This window comes from Myotis yumanensis, unplaced genomic scaffold (assembly GCF_028538775.1).
Source record: "Myotis yumanensis isolate MYYU_CA2020_CCGP unplaced genomic scaffold, mMyoYum1.0.hap1 SCAF_8, whole genome shotgun sequence".
Taxonomy (NCBI): Eukaryota; Metazoa; Chordata; class Mammalia; order Chiroptera; family Vespertilionidae; genus Myotis; species Myotis yumanensis.
This window is the reverse complement of record NW_027223759.1, coordinates 67,381,756-67,398,511: the sequence shown is the minus strand read 5'-3', so window position 1 is coordinate 67,398,511 and position 16,756 is coordinate 67,381,756. Positions and strand designations below refer to the sequence as shown.

At 39.2% G+C, this 16,756-nt stretch overlaps 1 long non-coding RNA gene across 1 annotated transcript in view; it reads left to right on the top strand.

Moving 5' to 3' along the window:
* The window catches only part of LOC139015704 (uncharacterized), a 44,320-nt gene extending 27,940 nt beyond the window's left edge, over window positions 1-16,380 (top strand). Inside the window, exons 2-5 of the long non-coding RNA XR_011472485.1 lie at window positions 12,054-12,142; window positions 12,357-12,494; window positions 13,564-13,723; window positions 15,786-16,380. This is a non-coding gene — a long non-coding RNA (uncharacterized lncRNA). The remainder of the gene's footprint in view (window positions 1-12,053; window positions 12,143-12,356; window positions 12,495-13,563; window positions 13,724-15,785) is intronic.
* The last annotated feature ends 376 nt before the right edge of the window (window positions 16,381-16,756 follow it).

The following is a 16,756-nucleotide window of genomic DNA, read 5'->3' as shown; positions in this document are numbered from 1 at the left end:
ACTATACCCTAGGGAAGCAATGATGGAAATAGAGAGACCAGTGAGGAGGCTTTGACTAATCCAAGCAAGACATGACAGTAGCATGGACCAGAGCAGTAGCAGTAGAGATGGTGAGAAGTGGTTTGATTTTGAAGGTCATTATCAATTTGATGTATGTGCTTCTCCTTCAAGGAATACTTATATTTTAAAAAGAGGATACCCTGAGCCTGGCCGGTATGGCTCAATGGATGATGATCGACCTATGAACCAGGTGGTCATGGTTCAATTCCCGGTCAGAGCACATGCTGGGGTTGCAAGCCTGATCCCCAATAGCGGGCATGCAGGAAGCAGCTGATCAATGATACTCTCTCACCATTGATGTTTCTATCTCTTCCTCCCTCTCCCTTCTTCTCTGAAAGCATTAAAAGTATATTTTAAAAAAAGAGTGCTTTTTAAAAAAAGGCCTGAGCAGTCAATGTTTTATCTAAAGGAATCAATCTTCTTTCATCCAAATTAACATTTATTTAGCATTTGCTATATGCCAGACACTGTGCTGGTTGCACACAGTTAAATAAACACCCAATCTCGGGACCCAGGAGCTTGTATTGTAGCTGGGAGAATTCAGACTCTGTGCGTGTTGGGAGAGGAGATACTGGAGGCATAGGTTCTTGGTGCCCTAGGAGTCATGTCAAGTAGATGCCATCCATTCTCTTAGAAGAGGGGTGGCCATATAGTTTATCACACAAACCGGGACACCCTTGAGACTGCAAGGACACATCACTAATAATTACTCCAGGTAAAGAGATTAAAATCAACACCGTCTCAGGCAATCTCAGATCTAAAATCTTTGTTCTTATAACAAATGCTCCTTTTACTGAGTTCCTGCTCACTGAGTATAGAGAAAAAAACATGGCTAAATGAAATTTGACCTGATTTTTTTATAAAGAGTATAGAGAAAGCTCCCTATGTCTTCCTTTTCTTGAATGGCATTATTTTGACTCATCATGTTTTGCTTTTTGAAAAGTGCTTGTTATTCTTACTAAGTGACTTAAGGGTTTTTAGCCATCACCATTATGTTTAGATCAATGAGGCAAAAGCACATGAAGGGTTTACAGCTTTATTGCAAGTTTTATGTGCTGGAGGTAAGGTCTATATAGACCCTACCTTGTGGGTAGAGTCTGTTTTCTGCTACTGAATCAGGCCTGCGGGCGTTTTGGTCACTGCAGTGAGAGTGCTGGTGAGTAAATGCAGATGCACTTCAGTGCACTGTAATGTGATTTTTAAAATTGTTCAAACAATCAATTTACTGTTGTCATCACATCCCTTCTGATTTTCAAGTGCAAATTTGACACCACCGTTCTTATTAACAGCTAAAAAAAAGTTTTGCCCCTCAAGTTTCCATTATAAGGGATGCATTCTTGAAGTGATGGTTACATTAAAATTCTTGCTACAAATGAAGCCAGCTAAAAATGTTTACCAACTTGAATTGAGCTCATCATGTTTTGTTTGCTGAATAGTGTTTTGTGATTTTACCAACATAAGAATGAGTCTCCAAACTATTTTTAAAAGTGGAGCTTTTACTCTAAAGAAGTGCTTGCCTCATTTTCTTCGTGCTACTCCAAACAAGATGTTGTTTATTACTTTGAAACACTATATGTAAACCCCAGGAATATGTTAAATATGATTGAAGTCTTGGCTGTCTTTAACAAATTGAAGTTTCCAGAAATTTAGCTGTGTTTAAAAACCAAAGCCATGTTTTCAGGAAAGATTTCTATTTCCAAATATGTGGTTGCCCAAACCTTTTATATTTTCATGTCAAATTCAGCTGCCAAATAACACACACTGTACCTTAGCTATAATAGAAAAACACACATAGACTTCAGCTTTTCAAAAGCACTGTAAGAACAACTATGATCATATTTCTTGAACTTATGCTATTCGTATGCATATAAGTGTGTTTAGAGTAAGGTCTGTAAGGCACCAGTCACTTATACTGCTACAAATTGACATGCACAGCACAAGATTGGCACCGTGTAACAGCCGATCTGGGAAAATACAGGAATTCCTAGCCAGACCAAAATATGAGGTCAAGGAAGTCACTTTTATAATAATAGTGGTTATCTGTTTAGTGTGTGATCTGGCAGTGATATGATGCTGACCAAAGGCAATTATGTATATTTCTGAACTGGTTGTGTGCAAGCCCAGAGTAAGAGAAATCCCTCAGTTTGTGATAAAAGGGTATTTATTGCCCTTTTATTTCCTTCGTATGCTTTACTTAATCATTTATAAAAGACAAATTAATAGTGAATGCCAATTGCATTTTGTATTTTATTATGTAGCCATTGCTACACGTTTGGGATAGCTATTAATATGCGCTCTTAATAGTTTTGGCACAAGTTCAATGTCAACGAAAGAATGATGTACACATTTTATAGTCTTCTTAAGGGATTATAATGTGGTTCAGTGACAGTGTGTCTTGATTTGGGGAGGGGGCTGGGTACTCTGATATGACTCATAAGGGATAGAGACCTGTTAGTTATTTTTTTCTCATCTAGTGCAATGATGTAAAAAATTTTTTTTCTCCATTAAAGTGCATTTTCTTAGAATGGCATTATCAGAATTAGTGTATAGATTAATGCCTAAGAAATTGGTTGATCACATGGGACTATCTTTTCCTTTATCCTCTCACTGTGACTGGAAAGTCATATTTTGTATTTTCATCTCAATGACAATGTGATGGCACAGCAAAGGAGTTAGATGGGCTTGTTGCACACACCTAATGGAATTGTCTTTTTCTTTGCAGAAAAATGTTTATTTTGAACAACAAAAAAGAAATTTGAGTGTTTCAAGAGTCAGGAAGGCTATGTGGGGGAAGGTTGTTGTTTACCTACTCCGTGGGCAGAACAGGGAGGAATGGGATTGGATTTTAGTAAAACTGGTTTAAAGTAGCCATGCAGAAGCACTTACATAACCCACCACAATGGGTTGCAACTTCTGCCCTATTCCCAGGGACTCCGTAGTGGGCTCTTCTCACCAGGACTCAGCACAGTGCCCTGGGCGGCAGGGGGGTGGGGTGGGGGGGCGGGACCAGAAGGGGCTCAGCCATTATTAAATGAGTAAAGAGAAAGGACAGATTAGGGAGATGCTTATAAGTGGCAAAGCATTTGGTCCCAAGGTGAGGGATTCATTGTAAGGTTTAATGGAACATCTACAAGAAAATCAGAATTGAAAATATTGAAAAATCTTCCCAGAATTTTAAATTAAAACAATACACTGTGTTTACTTACACAGTTTCCACCTTTTCCTTAGACCATTACAAAAAAAGTTTGTACAGCATAAAGGATGTGGGGCTATCACATTGGGAGTGGTGGGCTGGGCGACTCCTGCCCACAACACAATTCACTATTGGGGGAGGGGCCTGGGAGATGAACTGCAGTGGTTGCCTCCGAAGACTGACTATGTGATGGTAAGACTGACTATGCGTTGTTTCTATTTATTTCTGGAGGGTTTTTCCACTGAGTCATTTTTTAGACGGGTGAGAGGGAATGTGGTCAGTTATATATCATTCCTTCTAACATCCAGCTGGACCTCAAAAGAGAATTTTATTTGAAGATGTTTAAAAAAGGCTTTAAACTGGGAGCCAAGTGTAGCCACCAGACATGGTGGGGTTGTGAGTGCTCAGAGAAGGTGTCCCTCCCGTCTGCATGGGGACTGCTTGCTACAAGACCAGCCAGTGTCTGGTTCCAACCAGAAAAGAGCAGGCAGCCTTGCACAGAGCGCAACCCTTGGGCTGGGTTTTTGGTGGCTCAGTCTCCAGGGACTTCTGTGCCAGGTCTCTGGAAGATGATGTGTGGGACTGATGTGGGCAGGGTGATCACTTAGGAAGTGAAGGGAATTTAGAGTTTACAAGTTTCATGGGCCTCTGAAAATATGTAAGGACTGATCATAATTACATTATAAGTAGTATGAAATCCAGATTAGCAAGTATAAGCAAAACACATCATCAGCTTCATTTATTGTCAAAATGAGTATCACAACAATGTCGTTGCATTTGAACACAGTTTTTAGGTTCAACGTTTCCTAAACATTCGTCTACATGCAAGCATGCCTCTACATCAGCGGTTCTCAACCTGTAGGTCGCGACCCCTTTGGTGGTCGAACGACCCTTTCACAGGGGTTGCCTAAGACCATCCTGTATATCAGATATTTACATTACGATTCATAACAGTAGTAACATTACAGTTATAAAGTAGCAACGAAAATAATGTGATGGTTGGGTCACAACATGAGGAACTGTATTTAAAGGGCCAGAAGGTTGAGAACCACTGCTCTACATGCTTGTTGATCACTTGGAAGTCATAGTTGATTACAAACACAGCATATTACTTGAGGCCTAATATTTCAGAAGCAAAATTATAAAGATCCTTTCAAGATTTTTACAGCAGAATGATCGATGTGGGCTATGAGTACATTTTAATCTGTTTCATATAATTGGTCTCTGGAAGTAATGGGGCATAGGGTCTGCAGAGCACTTACATGCCCTAGAATCTGAGAGAGACTGAGTGGGAAAATAAGAGATTAGGTATATTCTAAAGGGTGCTAAGAGAACATTGCATATAGATGCCCAACAACATTACTTAGAAAGTGAAGTACCCAATGAGCCTGTTACTTTCAGTGAAATCTTTTATGGCATCAGACAGATAATTTTGGAAGCGACCGATCCAGTCGTTAGTACTTATTAGCCAATCTGGATGAGGAAAAGGTGGGAGTGTGACCTCGTGTAAATGACGCTGTGCAGTGCATCTTGTGATGTGTGCTTTTATGTTAAATACTGAAAATTGGTTTAATCTGTACAGTCAAGACAAGTGCTCATTGTTTCCCGGTGGAGCACAGCCCTTTGGTGTAACTCGTGAGTTGGGAAGGGCGATGACCACGCTCCTTTCAGTTGGAGGAGCGTAAGTGAGTGCACAGCTCATCCTGGAGTATTTCTTAGCCTGCTTTGAACTTTGCTCGATAATGTGAAATGAAGATTTTAAAGTTTGTTTTATTTCTTACATGACCACATTGTTTGCACATCAACAGATAAGAACCCACAGGTGCTTCCATTTCAGGCTTACTCCTAGCTATGTTTTTAACATTCCAAGGGGCTATATTTATAATTGGGTGAGTCCCTCAATGCACAAACAAGGGAATGCTTTTAATTAATCTAGTTGTCTAGTGCATAGATAGAACAAATCGCTCAGGTTTTATGTCCTTATCTTGTATTCTTCACAAGTTCTAACTAGGACAGACACCCAGGTGCACTTAGGTAATAATAGCTCTAAGGTCTGTTTTATCAACATGCACACATTTGGGAGGTAATATTTCTGTAGGATTTTTAGCTTTCATGCCTTACTCTTTGTTTTTTCTTTCACACAACATTATGAAGCATTTGTTGCAGGTATTCATTTCATTCTTGATAGATGAGACAGCTAGAGGCCCAGACTAATGAAATGAATTGCAAGGCCGCAGGTTTTAGTTAATCCCCAAACAAGGGCTGCTCTGTGGATTTCTAGATGAACTCTCCCACAGCCTTTCATGAAGAAAAGGCAGGATGCAGTGTTTGAGTCATTAGTTCTCCCACTCCATGCTCTTTCCTTGCATCGTCCCAGATAAGAGCATCTCCAGGTAGAAGCTAACCCACAAGCTTCATGAGGAAGGCGCTCTGTGTGTCCTGTCACCTGTGTTTCCCTGGGCACAGAGACATAAATAATTACTAATAAATATTTGTTAATCAATGAATGAGTGAATAAATCAATGGGAGTAGTGGCTCCTAACAGAAGTTGGCCAATGGCAACTAGGGCTCTCTGCAAAGCTCCAGAACGGTGGGCCTCTACCTGACCAACAACCTGACACAACATAGGAGCACTCCACTGTCACAATGTCTCCCTTGGCCTGGCTTTGCCTGCTCTGCCCCCTTCACTGATTCTCCTCTAGACAACTTAGAGGAGGGTCTGGTGCAGAGACCACCAGCTTCGATCTGTTTCTCTGCATCAGAAGAGGTTAGAAAGCATGGATCCTGTGAGGATCAGATGAAGTAGGTGGAAGGGGGCTGACTCCCAGTTGAAGATGGTTCGGGAGTTGTAGCAAAGGTGTTAAAGGACTTAGCATTAGTGTGTTTGTGTAGGACTTGCACACTGGTTCAGCATCACTCGCGTTCAGCACAATCCTCTCCTTCCTCCTGTCCTTTCCCGGAGACAACCAGTTTGTCAAAGAACCGCCATGACTGAATTCCGCTTAGTGCAGAGCTGGTGCCTGACACTAACAAAGGTGGTACCACAAACAGCACTGCGCAACACATTGCTCTGCGTGCTGGGAGGGACTGTTGAGGTCACCATTCCCTGCTCTATACCTTGCCTTCTCAAGGAGGGCCACAGTGACACGTTCCTCTGTGGTCTCATAACCAGGCATAACTGTGTCTCCCCTGGGCAAATGGATGGTTCTTTATTTTTAGGACAACGCAATTGATGAAATGGTAATATTTCCTTCTTCATGTAGTTTGTCTGGAAGCTCCGATTTGAATTTACAGATTATCTCTGGTAAGTATATAACACTTCCTTGCAAGAATTTTGTCTCTCTTAATTTCACTGTATTTTCCCTAAGGCTCATTTTAAATTTAGTTCATCTTATTGTATCGACTGTGTGTTTTTTTCTTTAAAGAAACCAACTTAAATCATTTGGGGAAAATGTAAGGTATAAGGAAATAAAAATGAAGACCAGTGTGTTCATGGTATACCTTCATTATAGACTTTTTTATTCCCCACGCCTTAATTTTATACCTTTTTCTACTCTAATCTTAACATCAACCCACCACTTTCTAGTGTCATAATCCTTTTCAGATTCATTTTTTTGGGAGTGTGGTGTAAAAATTTGACCATTGTATTAAGTGTAAGATATTAATAATTGATTCCTCAGCTTCTACTTTCTAGAAATGTGAATTTAGCTAAATTACTTAATAATTTTTCTTTTATAGGCAGAGTAATGATATTTATTTTTTGTGAAGGTTGTGACAATTACATGAAATATTATATGTAAAGTATCTAGCGTATTCTGTGACACATAGTAGGCCTTTTGTTTCAAAACAGTCTAAGTGGAAAATACACTGAACTTGGAGTTTAAAATCTCTTATTAAACCATTAGCTTATGACTTTTTTTATATTTTTAAAAATTTCTTTATTGATTAAGGCATTACATATGTGTCCTTATCCCCCCATTGCCCCCCTCACCGCCCACTCATGCCCTCACCACCCCCCTCCCCCCCATTGTCTATGTCCATTGGTTAGGTTAGGCTTATATGCATGCATACAAGTCCTTTGGTTGGTCTCTCCCCTTTACCCCCACCCTCCCCTACCTTCCCTCTGAGGTTTGACTGTCTGACCTTGAACAAATCATTTTACTTCTTTGGACACATTTTTCTCATATGTAATTTTACGGCATGGCCCTAGAGTCCTTAGGATTTGAGCTTTACTGTTCTTGGACTCTAAGGCTGGCCCTGAGTGACATGTGAGACTGCTCTCTGTCCTCACTCATATGGCACAAATATACTCACCTGGGCACAGAGAGGTCTCGGGAAAGGAATCCAGGTCTGAAGCAGGGAAATGAACAGGCTCCTTGTGCTGGGATTTACGTCTTCACTGGCGTTGCGTGTGGTATTTGCCAGGGAAGCAGTGTCTTCTGGAATACCCTGACTTGCTGGGGATTATGGTCCTGAACTCAGGTAGGTTTCCAAATACATGTCATTATGGATGCTGCTTTCTGTAATGAGTGTCTGTAACCTGGTTGCTTGGTGACTACCGGTATTTGGAGAGGAAGCAGTGGAACAAAGAGACCTGCTGCTGGTGGTCAATGGCCATGTTGGTCAATGACCACATTTGGTTCAATCATGGAGTCAGTCAAAACAAGTGTCTGTGTACAAGATTTGGTTTCTATTCAGGAACTATTGGGAAATAGGAGACCCCCAAAGCAAGAGGGAACTCATTTATCAAAAGATAAATAAAGGAAGAGTTCATAACAGATGATGCAGAAGAACAATCTACACTGAAATGAAGCTGCACTCATGATAGTTCATCAAGATGCAGGGGAGCCTGTGGATACGAGCACAGCATTTTTAGTATGTGGTTTTGGCCAAGTTATTTAATCTCTCAAAGCCTCAGTTTCCTCATATCTCAGAGGGATATTGATACCTCTTATGGTTGTTCTAAGGAGATAATATAAATGCCAAGATACGTTAATCACAGGTAAGTATTATTATTAAAACTATTAATATTATTGCAAGCCTAAAATTCACACTGGATTTCAAGGACTTGCTACCCCTAATCTAATAAACTATAAGAATGTGAGAATAAATGTTTAAAACAAACCATTAGATGATCAAATGATTGAACTATAATGAATATTGAGAGAAAAAATTCTCATATTTTTTTTTAAGCCAGTGCACCATATTTATTTATTTTTGTTCTGTAATTTAATCTCTGGAAACTTATTGTGAAAAGGTAGCCATCTACTTTGCATTTGATTTATTTCAGTCAGTGTATATGAGGTGGGATTAGAAATTAAAGATAGTGGTTTCCATAAACTTTCTTCACTGTTCCACACTCCTATTTGTCTACTTTTGTCTCCTAACTTTGGGTGGAATAAATGTACATTTGCTGAACTTGTTCAAAAAGAGAATTAAGACCCTGAATCATGAAAAAAAAAAAAAGGCTTTACTTTGTAACAGAACTTTAAAAAAACTGTGAAATATTTAACCAGAGTAAAATGTTTCAAAAAATCAACCCCGAAGAAAGTGAGTGTTAAGATACTGTGAAACTACTCTTACAAAAACAGAGAAACCACTGAAAACTAGTCTGGTTTGGGTCCAAGTATTTTCGTCTCAATGAGCTTCAACTTGCATTTGGTCCACTGAAAATTCAGTGAAATTTTGAGCATTTAAATGGTGATCATGTGTGGTAGCCACGGCTCAGAGCAGAGCACCTGGGAGTGGGGGTTTTCTTGTGTTTCACTGTCTGAATCTTTCAGAAGAGAAGTGAAATTCTATAATCTGAGTTTCATTGATTTATTTAGTTTTGACCTGCATTTTCATGTGCAATTTCTTCTATGTCAGGTCACATGTTAGTCTCTTTTGACTTGATCACCTTATAGGCAATTTTGCAAGCAGCATTCTCATAGAAAAGAAATTAGGACTGAAATCTAGGATTCTGGCTGCCTAACACAACAAATCAGGATATCCTAAATTCAGTTTTTAAAAGATGTTACATAATTACTCACTTATTATTGAATTGATGCACTAGCGTGTTTTTTTTCCCAAGCAGTTTCACCACATTATTTTTTATTTAAACTTTTTAAAAATCGTGGTAAAAAAAAAACCCCATAAAATTTGGCATCTTAACCATTTTAAGTGTACGGTTCTGTAGTGGTAAGAATATTCACACTGTTGTGCACCAGAGCTCCAGAAACTTTTCATCTTGCAAAACTGAAACTCTATACCCATTAAACGATAACTCTGCATTTCCTCCTCCCCCCAATTCAAGTGGGGTCTGTATATGTTTTGTGATTGCAATTTAATGAGGTCAGAGGTCATTTAGGTGAAATTGAAACTGTAGGGTACTTGGAAGTATGAACCAGAGGGATGAGTGTTCACAGGGTTTTTATTAGTTGAACTATAAGGATGCTACTTTGTGGAACACCTGCACTTCTTAAAAGACAGGTACCGATCGTAGTTTTGAGTAAGAAGATTTACAATAAATATCAAAACCAGGAATGGAATAAGGCCGAAAAACCTGATAATGAAGGAAGATAACTTTTGAAATATGTAACTAACCAAGAGAAATTGTGAAATTGTTTTCCATGGAGATATTAGAAAGGAAAATATTCACCTCAACATTGTGACTTAATTGAGGTGCTGCCAGCATGCCAAGAGGTATAGTAACAGGTCCTTAACCAACCCCGTCCCTAGACTTTTCAAAGCTGTGCTTAAGGAGTCTGGTGTGGCCACAGTACAAGGCAACATCCAGAAGGAGGTGATGTTGAAATGTGGGTAGTGATATCTCACAGCCTTACTTTGCTTAACGGAAATCATTTTTAAAATGCTCAGGGTCCTGGTTGGGAAATGAACATCATGGAAGAGGTTTAAGTGCCAGAGGGAGTGAGGTCCTGACACTTTGGTGCTGTTGCCAACACTTATTTTAAAAAGTCAAGATGATGTGGTGTCATCTTATTGGCTACCATCATTATCTTCACAGCTCCCATGCACTGATATGATGGGCGAAATATGACATGATAATGATAATGATGGTGCTGATGTGATGATGAGAACAGTGATCATCTGAACTCCTGGATGTTCCATCTTTCCATCAGATCTCTTGCCTGATGTCTCAAAATTTAAAAACTCAAGGTTTGATGATACTTTGTAAATCTCAACATACAGGGTTAAATTTGTAGATTGTATTACCTAGAGTCACTTAAGACATGGTTCTAGCGTTTTTTCAGGTAAACTTTATTAAACTGGTTTTGATGTGTCAATCTGGGAACTTAATTATCATTTATAAACTTGTTTCCTTGCTAAAAATGTATTTTGAGTCCAAAACAAATAAATTAAAAATTTCAAGGAAATGCCTTTTTTTAAGTAGGAAATTGTTTCAATTTGTTCTTGTAATTCTATATGAGCATTTAATAAAATATTTTAATTTGGTTTTGGAATGAAAGCTATAGCTTAATTTTAATAATGGAGAACAGTAGGGTAGCTAAAAAATGAACAATACTGCATGTACTAAATAGAAAGTCATTTATATTTAATCATTTGACTTTGACATATAGGATAAGAGTTTTTAAACTTCAATTGCATTTTATATAATGATGCTTTTATTATTTTGATATTAACATGAATTTTCATGTCTCTAAACTCACATCAGATGTTTTGCCTACTCTGGGCTTATTGTGAGTGGTGGTGAGAGTTCATCTAAAATTTAAAATATGTTGTAAACAATCTACAAATTAGTGAATCCAAACACAAATAATCAAGTACAGATGGTGTTAATGCTACTTGGGTAGCGATGGACCAGAGGAAAATGTAATGGAAAAGAATATGCAGCTGCAGTGAGCTATTTCACTAAATCTGGGCTGTCAATACGCTCCGGAGAGTTATTTTTCTTGAAGGTCCTTCCTGTGGGGGAGTGTACAGTGATAACCCCAGGTTCAACGATAACACATTGGCATATGAAGAAAAACCACATGCTGCATTTTTTACCTCATTCATTGTTTGAATTGATCAGCTGATTTGGTCTCTAGACCTGGGTTCTTTTCCTTTCTCAAAACCCCATCTGATTCTGATTCTCTTTGCCACTCTTGGTTGATGGGGACAGTTCCCGGTTGGAGGAAGACTGTTTTTAAGACAAGAGAAAGCGGGTGTCTGCTCTCCTCTACTAGGACCTACATCAGCGTTAATACGGTGGGCACACCTTCTGAGAAGGACTGTCATCTACAACTTGGGGACATTAAACATGTGGAAAGGGTCCAGGGAACAGTAGAGATGGCACCTAATTAGAACTCCAACGGCCTTGCGGTTAGGTTTAAGGAAAGTATAATAATTTCATCAATATTTACCAATAGTTGAATGTTTTCCATGTGCCAGGTGCTATGTGAATCATCTTGTTTAATCTTTACAAAACCTTATAAGGTAACTCAGATTAATATCATTTTGAGAAACACACACACACACACACACACACACACACACACAAACAACAACCAGAGATTTAGAGAAGTTAAATTATCTTCCTCAAACTTATGCAGATGGTAACATAGACCTGGAATTCAGTCAAAGATTGTCGGACACTGAAGCAAATATGCCAATTATTCTGCCAGTGCTGGCTATGGTGGTTGTGGGGACTTGAGACCTGGTTGCTGTTCTTTGGGTGACCATTTTGTCCAGTTATTGCCAATTAGTTAAATTTGAAGTTCTTTATAGTTCTTCGGTCTGTTTCCTTCCTCTTTTTCACCTCTGGTTATTTTCTTCCCACTTCTCATATCACTCTCAGATTGGGAACAAAGGCCGTGATTCCTGCCCATTCCCTCCCTGCACCACAGACCCTGGGTCAGTTAGGACAGAGGAGGAGCCAGAAACACGGTGAGGAGTCAGTTTCTCTCTCTGTGCACTTTAGCCCAGCTCTCAGGACACGTTTAGATTAGGCATACTCAAGGATATCCATGAGTCATGACTATAAGCTTGGTCGTAGATAACTGTATTGGGTGTGTTTAAATGTACAGCTCTGTTTTTCTATCATTATGTGATATTTCATGTTGACTTGTCAAACTGAGAAATACCCATATTGATTTTGCAGAAAGCTTCACATGTGAGATAAATGCACTCAAAGACGCCTCACAAGTAGCTCTTTGGCGCTTCAGATGTAAAATGGATCACTCCTCAATCTGTAATAGACCCTTCCGTGGAGCTCTTCAATCAAACCTCAGAATTCAAGGTGAAATTGAGGGGAGGATGGGAAACCCCAAGAGGGGAATTTGAGTGAACTAGCTGAGAAAGGAACCTGGGGTACGTGCTGCCTCTTTTATTTTTTTTTTCTTCAGTTCTTTTCTCCAGCATGGGAAGGCTGTCAATCAGCGTGTGACCTTACACGCTGCATGTGTGTAATACCTGGTACAATGAGACCAGCTGTAGAGGGAGTGTCACAGGCCCCTTTGATTTCTCTCCATTTGCCTTTTTTTTTCCTCCCTGACAACCTTTGGGTTATTTTTAAAGTAGCTATTTTATACAGACTTATTATTAAAGTTTCTCTTTCCACCAAATTATTTATATTGCTGTGTGTGATAGAATAAATTTCTTATCTATTGAGAAAAGCATAAATAATCTCTCAAAGAAGTTAGTGATGTATGATAACTACTTTAGTTTGAAAGAATTGTCATATTTTGTTAAGGAATGATCCTAGCAAGTACATCTTATTTAGGAATCATGTTTGTAGATCATGTAATGATTTTTAATTAGTTTGTCCCCAGTAAAGCAATAAGACAGAGTTACCTCTAGGAAGGGAAACAGTATTCTTTTGAAATTAGTTTTCATGTTACATTTCTTATTTATTTGAGGGCACATTTTCAGTTGGACATCTCCAGGTTAATAATAATAATAATAATAATAATAATAAAAACTCTTCCAATGGGCTATTTAGTTTGGGGGAGCAGTGCATCATGGCACCAAACTAAATAATAAAAAGTATGCTTGGGAATTGATGCTCTAAATATAGAATATGTCTGATAATAGTTTTTGATGCTCAAGCTGCTATGAAACGATTGCTATCCCATAACTGGCATAGTTTTCCTAAGCCATGGAGACAGGGTTGTTTGTAAAACTCACACATCGGGCTAATCTTTAAGAGCATATTAATTGCCCGGGAGGTTTATATGTTTGCTCTGCACATGTGGTTAGAGACCAGGCAGCGTCTACAGCATAATTTTAGAGATGGAGAAAATGACTATTGTAATAGTTGCTACTCTCAGTTTCCTCTACAGCAGTGCCCTTACACCTTTCTCTTTCAGGCGTTTTGTAGCATCCTAAACAGAAGGATATTGAAGGGAGCTGATTCTGCTTTGATCCTTGTGCTTGTTGTCAAAGCGCTTGGGATTGAAGAGACTGTTGGCTACAATTGACTGTGACAATTAGGAGATGATCAGAGTCCTAGAGTGGAGCACTTAAAGGGTAATTTACATGTCAGTTTGTCGAATAAAAAAAAAAAAGATATTCAGCTAAGGTTTTTTTCCCCCCTCCGAGCCTTGTAAACTGCAATTTGTGCTCTGGTTAGAAAAACCTGGCAGAGGAGTTAGGATAGCCATTACCATTTGAAAAGAAGCAATCATAAGGCCGCTGCTGAGCCCTTTGTCCACTAAAAATGCTGATTTGCAGGCGGTGAGTGAAAAAGTGGAACTGTCACTAAATAAAACCGTGAGCTAGGTAACTACCTCCCTCCCACCCCATGGTGGCTTTTTTGATGTTTGTTAAAGGTGCTTTAAAAAAATGGATCTTAAATCCTACACTTACTATCATTGTAACATTGTTATTGGTCATGAATGACCTTTCCTAAAAAAATAATAAAAGGATGCATTGAGGAAGCGGTAGGTGGAACGCACGCCAACAGTCAATGGAAAGGGCTAAAGCTGGCTACCAGATGTATCTTATTCGTTTCCCTTTTGTACATCATCACAATTTTCCCCTAGTCCATCCTGTGTGCTGCGCTATTTCTCCCCTACTGTATCAGTGTGCTCCTAGGCTTTTCTGTTTTATTTACACTCCAATTTTAAAGTGGGAACTGTATTTCTAACCTTTGAATATTTAGCCTATTTGAGTGCAGTTGGCTAAGTTCTTTCCAGTTATTATGAATAACAGTGCTATGTACACTACAATTAATGTAGGTTCCGTCCATGATGGGCTGCCATACACATGTGGTCATCTCTCTACTTTTCCATCAGGTAATCTACAAAAAAAAAAAAAATAGCTAGAACGCTAAACGAGGATAATTGCCAGCAAATATATGGTGATAGCAGTTGCATAACATCCATTTGATTGTGAAATAGAATAAGAAAAATTAGTTCTTTCAAAACTTTGTGAGCCTCCCCCACCCCACCATGGAAATTAATAATAACAACAGTAACGCATAGTTAGTTGCAAGATTGTCATTTGGATAATTGTCAGAAATAAAAAAAAGGTTATGTCTCCATACAACCATCCTGTCTGGACAGACAGACATTTAAATTTGCTGTGTGTGTATCTGATTCAGAGATGCATGCGGCCCTTCAATGGCAGATGCATGTTGCATCCCGTTTGGGGGATGCTGGCTACAGTGAAGGGCATTTGAGAGGCAGCAGAGGGTTAGAGATGAGTTGGACTTTATCCTAACACAGTGGTTCTCAACCTTCTGGCCCTTTAAATACAGTTCCTCATTTTGTGACCCAACCATCACATTATTTTCGTTGCTCCTTCATAACTGTAATGTTGCTACTGTTATGAATCATAATGTAAATATCTGATACGCAGGATGGTCTTAGGCGACCCCTGTGAAAGGGTCGTTCAACTGCCAAAGGGGTCGCGACCCACAGGTTGAGAACCGCTGTCCTAACACTTCAGCCTGGATTGATGAGAGCTAAGAACATGCATGGCTTTCCTAAGCCCATTGCTGTTCCCCCATGGCCTTCCCCTGGACAGTGTCCGGGGACACTCACTACTTCCAAATTAGAGGGCTTTATTTCTCTTCAACAACAAGATGTTATTTCAAGGGGTGCATTGTGAAAGGAGGAGTAGCTTACTTGAGGAGTTTCTGAAAAAATCACAGTCGTCATTGAAAGAAGACAGTGATTCGAAGGCAGATACGGGTGCCTCCTCTGACTGCTTTGCAGGAGGGCCCTGAGCTTCGTAGTAATAAAGTTCATAGCTCTGTAGTGTGCCTTTGCGTACATGACCCCCTCCCCTCCCCACAGCAGAGAAGGACATACAACCCAGAAAGAAACAAGAATGAGTCAGTGAATAGCTGATTAGGTGCAGAGGATAATGAGAGAGGGAGTCGGAGAGGGAGGGCTGGGCCTCCTTACTGTGCGTCTGGAGAGCGCAGGCAACAGCATATCTGTATCAAAACTCGGCCCAGCAGGAGGTATTGGTCTCCCAGGTAATGGGTAAGTGATGAGCAGATGAGCTGTCCTCCTATCGATTTAAGCATTTTGTTCCAGCCAGTCACAATTAACTTTGATTTGTTTTTACTTTCCCCTTATAGGTTTGCCTTTAGAACACTCTTGGAGCACTAATGGTCTAAAATTCTGGTAACTGCACATTCTCTTTTTAGCGGGGTAATGAGTGAATGAATGAAAAGGCAGGGATTGCTTGCCATTCTAAGTGGGAATTGCCAGAAGATTTCTACTTGACTGAGTTGTTTTGGAAGGTGAGCTGAAACAAGACTTGCAACGAAAACGGAGGGACTCTGCGTGTGGTTGTCCGATGTTTCTCCTCCGAGGGGAATTCTGCAGAACTGGGCTGGGATTGAGAAGTTGATTTAAATTTTATTTATAAGAGATTATTTAGGTGAATCAGAGGAAAACATTTGAAAGTATGTATATTTGACTCTTAACAAGTACATGGGAGTCTTTTGCAAGCTCATTTGAAATTATTTGAAATGAGTTTCCCTGTTTACCATCACAGTGTTTTTTTCAATACACAAATTGCCATGTTGTGACAAAATAAATCTTTGAAGTGCTTTGGAAAGTTTTTAGAAATGTGCCTAAGGAAACAATATGTAAACTGTTAGTTAATTCACACATTAATTTATTGAAATATTGCTGCTACTTAAAAGTCCTAGAACTTTTAGCACAATGTCCCAGAACATTTATTACTGGCTTGTTTTAATAAGCTGCTCTTTCTTTATGTGTTTGGAGGTGGCACTAGAGTTGCCAGGTTTAGCCAATAAAAAGGAAGAATTCCTAGTCAAATTTGAATTTCTGATAAATAATGAATATATTTTTTTAGTATAAGTATGTCCTGCAATGTTTGCATTTTATCTGGCAACCCTAGGTGGTACTCTGATTGGGTAGATATTGCAACCATGCATTGACTGGATCATTTAGTTATTTATAAATTATGAATAGTCATTTGTAAGTCACTTTACCTTTCACTGTCAGATTAGATAGGCCAACCAGCTTGCTGCTTTCAAATAGAAACCAAAGGCTTTTTAACTCATTAATGCTGAGCTTA